The sequence below is a fragment of the Manacus vitellinus genome, unplaced genomic scaffold (assembly GCF_001715985.3).
Source record: "Manacus vitellinus isolate BGI_N305 unplaced genomic scaffold, ASM171598v3 scaffold_0_pilon, whole genome shotgun sequence".
NCBI lineage: Eukaryota > Metazoa > Chordata > Aves > Passeriformes > Pipridae > Manacus > Manacus vitellinus.
In genome coordinates this window covers 26,813,533-26,824,482 of record NW_021938789.1, presented here as the reverse complement: position 1 = coordinate 26,824,482, position 10,950 = coordinate 26,813,533, and positions in this window count along the sequence as shown.

Here is a 10,950-nt window from a genome sequence, read left to right as displayed (position 1 = left end):
TATTACTAATAAGTAAATGTAAACTAATAAGTTTAAATTAACTTTTTTTTTTCCCTGTGGATTTCCTTTAGCTTTAAATCACTAATGTTTATTTATGAAGGAAAACAAATTAATAACCATCTTGTATAAAAAAGGTTTAGATATTGTTCATTTACTATTTTTTCTTTGAGACATTTGGCAGTATCCCACACAAGTTAAGGATTTTACCTTAATTTTTTATTTGGATCCTGGAGCTTCCCGTGGGAGCCATGGCATCACCAGTACTTCAGCCAGACAAGGTGCTGACTTTCTAGCAGCTAACTTTTCTGAACAGATTTCCATTCTGAAAGATCTCAGCTGCCTCATCTACGAGACCAACCACCCAACACCAATATTAGTGTGTAAGTATTTTTGCTTTCTCTTTCAGAATAGTTGTTACAAGAAAAATTGCTTTATTGTTGATTGAATTGCTTACTGCTGCATTATTCAGGAATGCAGCCTCAGCAGACTAGGGGGTCTAGCTGTACTTGGGATTGCAAAGAATTAATTAGGTCTCTGCATGTTTTTTAACTAAAATTTGCCACTCTTGTAGTATTAGTGGACATACTATTTCAGGAAAAGCCAAAACTGCATTCAATCCTGTATGTCAGGAAGCTTATTGATGATAATGCTGAAACTCTGCTGTTTGTAACAACCCCTATACCGGTACTGGGTATAGAGGTGTACTAGTAAACTAACACAGGAATTTCCTTTTTTCTTTTTTTTTTTTCCTCAACACATCTCATTTTAGTGAGTTATGTTTTTACTTTTTCTGTCGCATTTTTAAGATCCTTTCCTCAAAATCCAGACTTACAAAAGAACATTTAAAACTAGTGATTCATCAAAATAGCGACTAAAATTTTCCTTAACTTTTACATTGCAAATTTAAGAAATATTTGGGTTTTTTTAAAATATATATAATATAATGCAATCTGCTATTAAGTATTCTTACTTGCTTTTGCATGAAAAATATTTTGATTAACTCAGTTATATTATAAATGGGCAGTTCAAAAAGGTCTTTTTTTCAATCAGGTGGTATGAAAGGAGGCACATTTGATCCTAACCTAAGGCATTCTGCTGATCTTTGCTGATCAAAATCTAAAACTGGCATAAAAAATTAAGAACAAGTGATTTTTCATCATCTTTCTGGATCTAAAAGCAGATCTGCTACAATCATAATAACTTTGAATGTGACAAAGTAAGCTGCTTTAATTGGAGTTCTTGTTTTGTGTGTGCTGTCTATCAAAAGTGATTAGCACAGCTGTTTATTGCTGTATAAAATTATTGAATAAATGAAGAAATGAATTATTGAAAAAAGGGTAAGAAATGTATGAGGAATCTGGCTTTCAAATTCATTCCTACTCTCTTCTGCAAATTCAGGTTACTTTATAGGGCTATATGGATCACAGAGACCTTCGAAATCATGCTATACAGATGTCACTGAAAGACTATTGGGTTTTATTAATTTCTGACTTGAAAAATGTAAAACGACCAGGAGTGTTCCTGTTAAAAAACATCTGGTTTTCCCTTATGTTTATGGAATAAAATTGGCTCCCTCTACTGGCAGACATAACATGAGGTAATTTAAACCTGTGAAGCTTTTGAACAATGGCACTCAAAAAGGATCCTGAACTATGAACATGTCACTGTGCAATGTTAGGAGAGATTTGTAGAACACAGTGCATGTATATAGGTAGATAAACACATTGCTTTACAGTTGTGGTGGGCACACCTTGGCTGGACACTGAGTGTCCACCAAAGCCTCTCTGTCATTCCTGTTCTCCATGAACTTCTCCAACACGAGTCCTTCCCACAGGCTACAGTTCTTCATGAACTGTTCTAGCATGGGTCTCTTCCCATGGGATGCAGTCCTTCAGGAACAGATTGCTCCAGTGTGGGTTCCCCATGGGGTCACTAATCCTGCCAGCAAACCTGCTCCAGCATGGGCTCTTCTCTCCATGCGTCCACAGGTCCCTGCCAGGAGCCTGCTCCGGTGTGGGCTTTCCACAGGGTCACAGCCTCCTTTGGGCATCCACCCGTTCAAATGTGGGGTCCTTCATAGGCTGCAGGTCGATAGCTGGTACAGCATGGACCTCCATGGCCTGCAGGGGAACCTCTGCTCTGGCACTTGGAGCGCCTCCTACTCCTCCTTCTGCACTGACCTTGGTGTCTGCAGAGCTGTTGCTCTCACATATTCTCACTTCTCTCTCCACTTGCTGAAATTGGTCCTGCACCATAACTTTTTTCCCCTCTTAACTGTGTTAGCCCTGAGGCCTTACTGCCGTTGCTGATGGCTCAGTCTTGGAGCTGGCTGGCATTGGCTCCATTAGACATAGGGCAAGCTTCTGGCAGCTTTCACAGAAGCCATCACTTGTTGCCCCCTCCTCCACCAAAACCTAATCATGTAAATCCAATACATCATTACTAATGGAAAGTAAGAAAGAACCAAAAGTAATTTTTTGGTACACCAAAACTACCAGCACTGATGGAAGGAAGTATGACCTGCCATTTATACACTTGTGTGAAAGGGAAAAAGAATGGTATATTGGTCTGAGCAACCTTCTTATCGGTGTAATTGTTTGTATTATTGTTTTATCAACAGAATAAAAATTCATGTTCCAAACTAAATACTTTTATTGGGAAAAAACCCACAACTGTGTGGGAAGTAGGTTTCAAAATTGAAAGGGAGGTACTGGTTGTGCATTATCACTCTGTGCTCACACGATGGATTCGTTAAAAATATCCAACATAAATTCCATGGAGAGAAATTAGAACTAGTATGTAAAATTCTCCACTACTATTTCCCTCCTAAGAATTTTAAAGAATATATTCATTTTTGGTTCATTATTCCTAGGGTTAACAGAATGGGAATTGTAAACTGAATTTATTACAAATATGAAGCTCATAGGTCATAGATTTTCGGAAATGTGGTAAGACATTTTGCAAAGCATCTACTTCCCCACTGAATTACAGTTCTTTATGTAGCTTCCAATGGAAATCTTATCTTCTGATATTTGGACTATAATCCTATAATTGGATTTGCTAGTGTAGATTCTTGCTCTCACCCAGAGCTCTATTGAAATCAATTTGACTTTACAAGGATGCAAGTTCTTAAACTTAAACTGGACAGGGTGTACCACATTTTTTTCATTTTTGCAAAAACTCTGGTAATTTTTACAGTGGCATTCTGCAAAAATCCAGTAAGTTTCTCTTAATTTTCATTTCACATCATCGAATGTAAAGAACCCCAAGACTATACAGCTGATATCTTATTAGGTGCAAAAGGTGAAATGAAGGGTATACTTTTTTAGATTCTAAACTGTTAACAAAGCAAATTAAATATGAAAAGTGAAATTCAACTATAAAGGGCAATCCAATCTCTTTAATTTTTGAAATGTCAATATTTTGTTTCTAAATATAAAGCTATAATAAATAGTTTATTTATTGAGTCCGATGTTGTATTTTTATTTACATTTTCATCTTATCGCTTAGCTGGAATTTTAAAAGGTATGTTTAGAAAGCATACCTTCTAATGAGCAATTTGGCTTGCAAATTGACTATATATTGCAGTGGTGAGAAGTGCATCTGCTCTAAAGTGAATGTCAGTGTATGTGTTATCCAAATTCTGCCACATGTGGCCAGCGGTGAAACTGCTGTGATTGTTTCCGTTTAGTAGAATTACAACTTGTGCTTTATTTCATCTATGTTGTCTAAGAACAGTTTTAAAAATATGTAATTTTTAGTTTTGTTGGCCTCAAACTGACCAATATCAAGCACTGTTCAAAGCCAGGCCACAAGCAGACTGTTAGGAAGTGAGTCACCTGTATTTATCAGCACGTCACCTCTATTTACCCCTCTTCCCCAGTTTCCTGACAGCCATAACTGCTGCCATGTTCTCCAAGAGGATATCCTATGAATTCAGCCTTGCTGTTCTGCCTGAGGAAGCACATAATTGCTTCTTTCTGCTGCTCTGGATTGAGTCCTGCTGCAGTTCCTGGCACGGGACAGGATCATCAAGAGAAGCATTAGTGTTGGGAAGGTCCCAGAGAAAGGCGGGACAGCCCTTCTCCGTCATCTTTTTTTCCCATCGAGGCCGGTCCCCAGCGGAGCCTGCTGTGGATCACTAGCCCGAGAGCCCGCAGGGTGGCGGAGGAAGGCCGGGAAGGGAAGGCACGGAAAGGCTTTGCTGCCCCGCCGCCGTCAGTGCTGGAGGCAGTCCCTGGGCATGGCCCGCTCGGCCCTCTGAGGGCCTTATCGATCTTTCTCTTTCTTTCTTTTTTTTTTTTCTTTCTTTCTCTCTCTCTTTCTTTCTTTCTTTCTCTTTATTTCCTTCTTCCTTCCTTCCTTCCTTTCTTTTTCTTTCTTTCTTTTTCTTTCTTTCTTTCTCTTTCTCTCTCTTTCTTTCTTTTTCTTTCTTTCCTTCTTCCTTCCTTCCTTTCTTTCTTTTTTCTTTCTTTTTTCTTTCTTTCTCTCTCTCTCTCTTTCTTTCTTTCTCTCTTTCTCTCTCTCTTTCTCTCTCTTTCTTTCTTTCTCTTTCTTTCTTTCTCTCCCTTCCTTCCTTCATTCTTAAAGCTTGTATGACAGTTGATTGGTTGACGTTAGAGATATTTTTTGAACCCTATATTGCATAAAAGCTAAAGATCTGGCAGGATTTGCTGGTGGAAGAACAAATTCAAACTCAGCCTTTTTATTTCACATTCAAATTAAAAATCTGTAACATAATAACCTGGGACGTTCCTTCTTCCACCAAGGCAGGAACAGGGAAGAGATCTCTCAGGAGAACCCTTGTTGCACGGTCTCGGGCTTCTGTAATATAATTCGTTAACATGTTTAGTGATGAGAGATGTTGAAGAAATTTGACCTTTTTAATATTCAGTCATGGGACTTGTCATTCAGTGCTTATGCTGAAAGTTTACACGTGTGTTTATAGCATCAGAGGATCATAGTTCCGCAGACTGACAAAGGCATTGATAATTGCCTATTTAAACATCATTTTTGGCAGGTAGTTTGCAGTTATGTAGGTAAGAGAGTTAAGGTGTGGTCATGACTCTCAGTCTGTAAAAATGGCATAGCTGTAATACTCAAGGTCGCCAGGATCTCTGAATAGTTCTAACGTGTTTTTGCAGAAGTACAAAGTTAGTGAAACCACTTTACACCTGTCAAGGACAGCTGAGGAGTTTAGTGTCTGGAATTAGGCCAGCAGTATTACACAACACCAAGAAACACAAATCTTATATTTAGCTGCTTACCAACTGAGAAATAAATTTATTTTTCTTTTTTAATTTTTGTGGCATCATAAGGGGAAAAACAAATTTTGGGTTATGTGTGCAATCTGTAATTAATAGAGCATAAAATCTGTCACTGTAGTAGGTCCCGTTTACAATTTCAGAGAGTTTTATGGATTCTATTCTAAGATTAGTGGCAACATTGTCTCCAGAGTTTTTTTTTTTCAGTGCTTTTCCATGAACAGTTTTGGGAATGGCTGTTTAACAGTTAATGGTTTTGATCTTTGTTTCAGGCATTTCAAATTGTCATTAAGCTATGCTAGCAAATCAGGTAGGATTTTTTTTTTTTACATTGGACTGTTTAGTCAAAAATAACTTACAAAATGTTTGTTAAGTTATAAAAAACCATACAATACCATGAAAGATCTGGGAGACAGCAGAAGGCTTTGCTTTGCTTCCAAGCAATGCAATAGGAAGAAGAATGAACTAGTGATGCAAGAAAGATTCACCATTTGAACTGAATAAATGTAAAATTAATTTATCAGTGCCTGATATAAGCCATCCAAATTGTGGAAATTTCTCAGAATATTGCATCTTCTTTTTTAGTGAAGATACAACCATTACGACCAGTGAGTTCTGCCACTGATACATGCAGGAACTGAGAAACACATCAAGTTAGTATTACTGGAAGTATGTGTGTGAATCTCAGTCAGAGAGAGAGAGTTAATCCTGTTGTATACTAGCAGTTTAAAGACTTTCAGAGAGCTTGCTGGACCAGGACTTTTCTGGCACCAAGACCGGAACAAGGAAGAAATCTCTCAACAGAACCCTTGTGACATAATCCCAGGCTTTGTGTACAAGTGGTGGATATCCCATGTGTGCCCCAGGAGATGGTTTCAATGTTAGTTTCTGAATGGGACAACGTAGATGCCACTGTGCTTGTGTGGTACCTAGGGTCCCACTTGTCTCATTCCCCACCAGTTGCCTTAAGAGCTGAGGGCTGCCGGATCACTTCTAAGCCGGGAAGTGCTGTAGCAGGTGAGTGTGGAACCTAATGTTAAAGGTTTTGGTGAAAAAAAAGAAAAAGTTGTGGGATGGAAGTGTATAATTGCTTGGTCACTTCATAGAAAATAATTTCTGCTTTATGGATAAGTGAATTGGATGTGGAGCTAAAACTTGAATAGATAAAGTCAGTAACTTTTTTTTTTTTAATAAAGATTATTTATTCCTGACCTCAGCAAGAATATATAAACTGTAGAACAAGTTCTGATAAAAGAGAAATTTCAACGTATTTTTTTTTATAAATCTATAAGTTAATACTTTCCCTTACTTCTTACAAGTAGTCATTTTAAAGGGGAAGAGACATTCTCTGAAGATGAAGGTAAATTGTTTTTTTCTTGAAGATTGGAGGGGAATTGTCCTTTTCCCCCTTCTTTTCTTTTTTTTTAAAATTTTCTTTTTTATGATGATTCCAATAAGCTGATATGATTAGAGGCTAATAGTTTTAATAAAATCAGAATTGGTATCTATTTAAAAAGACACTGAATACATTCTCCACCCTTATAAATATTACGAAGCTACTATTTATTTTACAAAACCCTTCAACATCATCTAATGTGAAGCTTTAGAAAAATGGCAGGCATTATTCTTTCAGTATGAAGGTGCAAGAAGTGCCAAGGATTACTAGTATTTTCCTTAATTGGTGTTTGACACTGATTGTCTCTTCCCTAAAAATAACTTTCACAAAAAGAGTCAGCAACAGTTATTCACTAACTGGTTTTAAAAAAAGGAAAAAGAAAGAAAAGAGAGATGTATCTGTAAACAGTCCATCATTCTCATATCTTTGATATCAGATGTCAATCTGTCTTGAGAGTACATGACTCAGGTCTTTATAGCCCTGTGAATCTTCTTATGAAAATATGGGCTAAATATGAACAGCTAATGGAATTTGTCTGTGTCCCTCATTATGATAGAAATGTTAGCATCAGCTACAGGGACAGCTGTCACTTCTTGATTATTGTGAGGCGACGAGTAGATATGTTCCCAACCTTTCAACAGGTGCAAACTAGACAGGTTTATGAAACATGATAACCATGATTATACAAGTATGTGGGGCATTGGGATCTGACCGCGTGATCATAGAGAGAAAATCTGTTAAATATTTGGAAATGTCAGTTTGGTTTCTAACTTGAAAAGCAACGTATGAGTCAGAGCTGTCAGTTTAAGTAAATTGACCTCTTTGGGGATGTCTGAAGTATCAGGGGCAGGGGCATTTAAGATATAAATTCAAAAGAGGATTCTGTTATCACAACTGCTGCAAACTTACCCACTTTCATGTAGGAATCTGTATGAGTGTAACTATTCATATTGTTCTTCTCTATGAATGAATTTTTACCATGTATCCAGTATCCTCTGTTATTGATGAGTTAAATATAAGGTCAGACATTTAGCATTTTTGTCTGACCTTGGAATGTTGGGAAAAAAGAGATTGTCCTACTTTCAGATCACTGTATTATCTTTTGTATTGTGGTGAGAACATGAGCTTGAGCCCTTTCAGCATTCAGGAGGCGGCCTTGTTTCCACGAAATTTAATTGCCATGAAAAGCCTTTTGGCAATAAGCAGTGAGATCCAGCGCAACACTGCGTTCTGAACGCCTCGAAGGTTTTGCCTTTTTTCCTTACATGCCAGAGTAGAGCCATGATTGATTTGACAGCCTGTTATTGGCCCAGATGCTACCAGTGTAAAACATATTTTACTCAGTCCTTACTTCTGCCTAGAGCAGGACAATAACTGTTACAAATTTTGCTAACAGACATCAAAATCCCCATCTGTGTTTAGGTGTGTTTTTCAAAGAACAATGTCAACAAGGTCATTAAAACTCCACGTTTAATAAGGGAACTGACCTCTTTGGCATTTTTGTGGACTTGTAAGGAAAAACAGCACTGTGCATCAGTGCACCATTTCTGAAGCACTACACTTTCATACTCTGTCAAGGGTGAAAGTAGCTTTGGATTCAAAAAGGCCAGTAGTTAGTAAGCAAAGAAGAGGAAGTATGTCAAGAAGGCAATTATCAGAGCCAGGTGGTGTATGTCCTCGTAGAGAAGAATCTCATTATGAGCCAGAGTGAGAATGGAAAAGGTTAGATGAATTATGAGTCAGAGAAGAAACAACTGATCATTTTTAGAATTATAATCCTGTGTTAGGATCAAAGAATCTCTTGACATCCCTGAGATTGTGTAGTCAAGCAGAAGTTTAAAGAACTAGCCCTGTTAACACAGTGCAGGATCCTCTGGTTTCTCATTTTTCCAATTCATTTGAGTTTAGGGAAGAGAGAAATTGTTATGAGCCAGCAACTAGATCAGCTGATAAAAGATTTTGCTGGTGTCTTGATGTGTAACTAGTTTTCACAAGTTTTGCTCTGTGTGTTCTTTCTTTCTGATGATTGGTTATTTATGCATTTTCTTTCACTTTGTGATTCTTAGAGCTTCTTTATTTCAACCTCCGTCAACTTTGTGTGGAAAAATATTTATAAGGCATCATGCCACTTTCCCTTTCATACTGTAACTGCCTTGCCTGCTGAGTCTGAATTTTAGACTGTGTGCTACCAATTATTTTTTTATTCTCAGTACAGTGGCTGGTATAGTTGTACCACCTCTGCTTCTGAGTGTTCTTGTAAGATATGCTTTTCTTATAGGAAGAGTTAAGGTAGATAGTGGGAGAATTTAATTTTGAAACAATTATAGTTTTCACCTCCTACATCCTACTTTTATAAGGTTTTGAACTGGCTTGCTCAAACAGGTGCAAGAGATCCAGAGCAGTGAACAGGGGCTCTCTATAAAACTGACCATGATTTGGAAGGTAGGGGTATTCTTGCAGTAAAAGGAAAATTAAATTGAGGCAATTTGCAACAGTAAAACAGCAGAAATGAATGCAATTCTTGGAAAATATTAGAAAGCCAAAATAGAAGTGTCTTAGTTAACTGTCTCATATTTGGCAGTTTTATCCCACTCTCAACTTTCTTAAATCTGCAAGATGTAGAAGTAAAAATGTTAGAAGTCCAAACTCCACAGGATAGAGCAGTGGTGAGAATTATTTGTGACACTGCTAATGAGAGAAATTTCATTCCAAAATATGATTACTAAATAGATAGCATTCATTTATAATTGCTGAATTGAATGACTTCAATATATAAAAAGGTTATTTTGCCCATAAGTGGAGCAAAAGACTGTGATTTGTTCAATCACAGATTCTCTTTGGGATCTATTCCTTCTCACAGAAAACTACCTATGCCTGTGCTTTCTGTATCTGCACAGTCTGCAAGCACCTTGTAATTACCCTGGCTGCAAAGCTAGTGCTGGGGCACTTAGATTCCTTTCTCTATGCAAACAGACTGAATATTTTTGTGCCTTGTGACTGAATATTTCTGTGCCTTGTGCTACTTGTCAAATACTGACGCCCTATAGGCTTTGCATAAAATCAGAATATTGCTCTTTTTTGTGATACAGAAACTTGATTTTGGCCTGAATGTGTGGAGACAATTTGGCTACATGTATTACCTGTTGTTTTTCTTTTTTTTTTTGTTGCCATTGAACATATTGTTCCAGTCATATCTCTTTAGTATATCTGGTGTAATTATTATTTAACTATTTAACTTTATATAACTGCTGGTTTAGCAGGATAATTAAAAACCTCTTAAATCAAATATATACTAAAAAGATTAAAAAGAAACAAACCAGAGAATGAGACATCTGTATAAATCTGGTTTTGAACAGTGTCATGAAAAGAAAAACTGTGAAAACCTTGCAAAATATTTTTCCCCTCAGAATCCTATTGGTATTTAGTGAATATTTTGTTTTCTGAGTAATAAATAATAATCTTTAACTATTCTACAGTTTCTGTGTTTTGTGATTTGTCACTCTAACACTCCTGTAATTTTGTCAGCACATGAACTGTATGAAACAGTGTTTCTTTCAAGTTTTATTTTGGACAACTGTTCTAGCCTGTGCCAAAGAGAGCATTTTTTCCAGAGTAATGTAATATAGTCTTTCTAGACTCGCCTAAAAGCTCTACTGGTCTTCGCCCTGATGTGCCAAGAGAGGGAGGATTAGGTAGGGTGCGTGTAACTAAAACCACTCACTGAGTATGCTGAAACAAATGTGTGCTTTACCATATATAGAAACAAAATCCTTTGTGAACTCAGACATTGTGTAAATCATATTATTTATCCAGCATATGCTGTGGAGGCAAAGACTTTAGTTGGTGCCACTGACCATAAACTGAAGACTTGTATGCATTTTATTTCAAAAGTTCATGCATTAAAAAAAAAAAAAAGGAATAATCTGTGGAAATTTCTTGTTAACAATTTCAAAAGAAGCTATCTGAATAGCTTTCTTGGATGACAGAAGTTAAAAAAAAGAAACAGAAAGAAACAGGCAAATCTGCAGAGTACGTTGCCTTTAGAGATAAAATTTGCTGGATACAGGCCAACACATGTATTTTATTTCCCACCATTTTATTTATAAATGAATGAATGCACTAGGTAAATAATGGTCTTGTCCTTGTGTAAAAGCCCCCTAAAATGGAGTTTAAATCAAGTGCATGTATTTTACAAGCAAGTCAGATCTGCACAGCTGCACAGTTGTTCCCTTTGATATGGTCTATAGAAATTTGAACCAGAAGTCTTGATCAAACAACTTTGAGCATTGA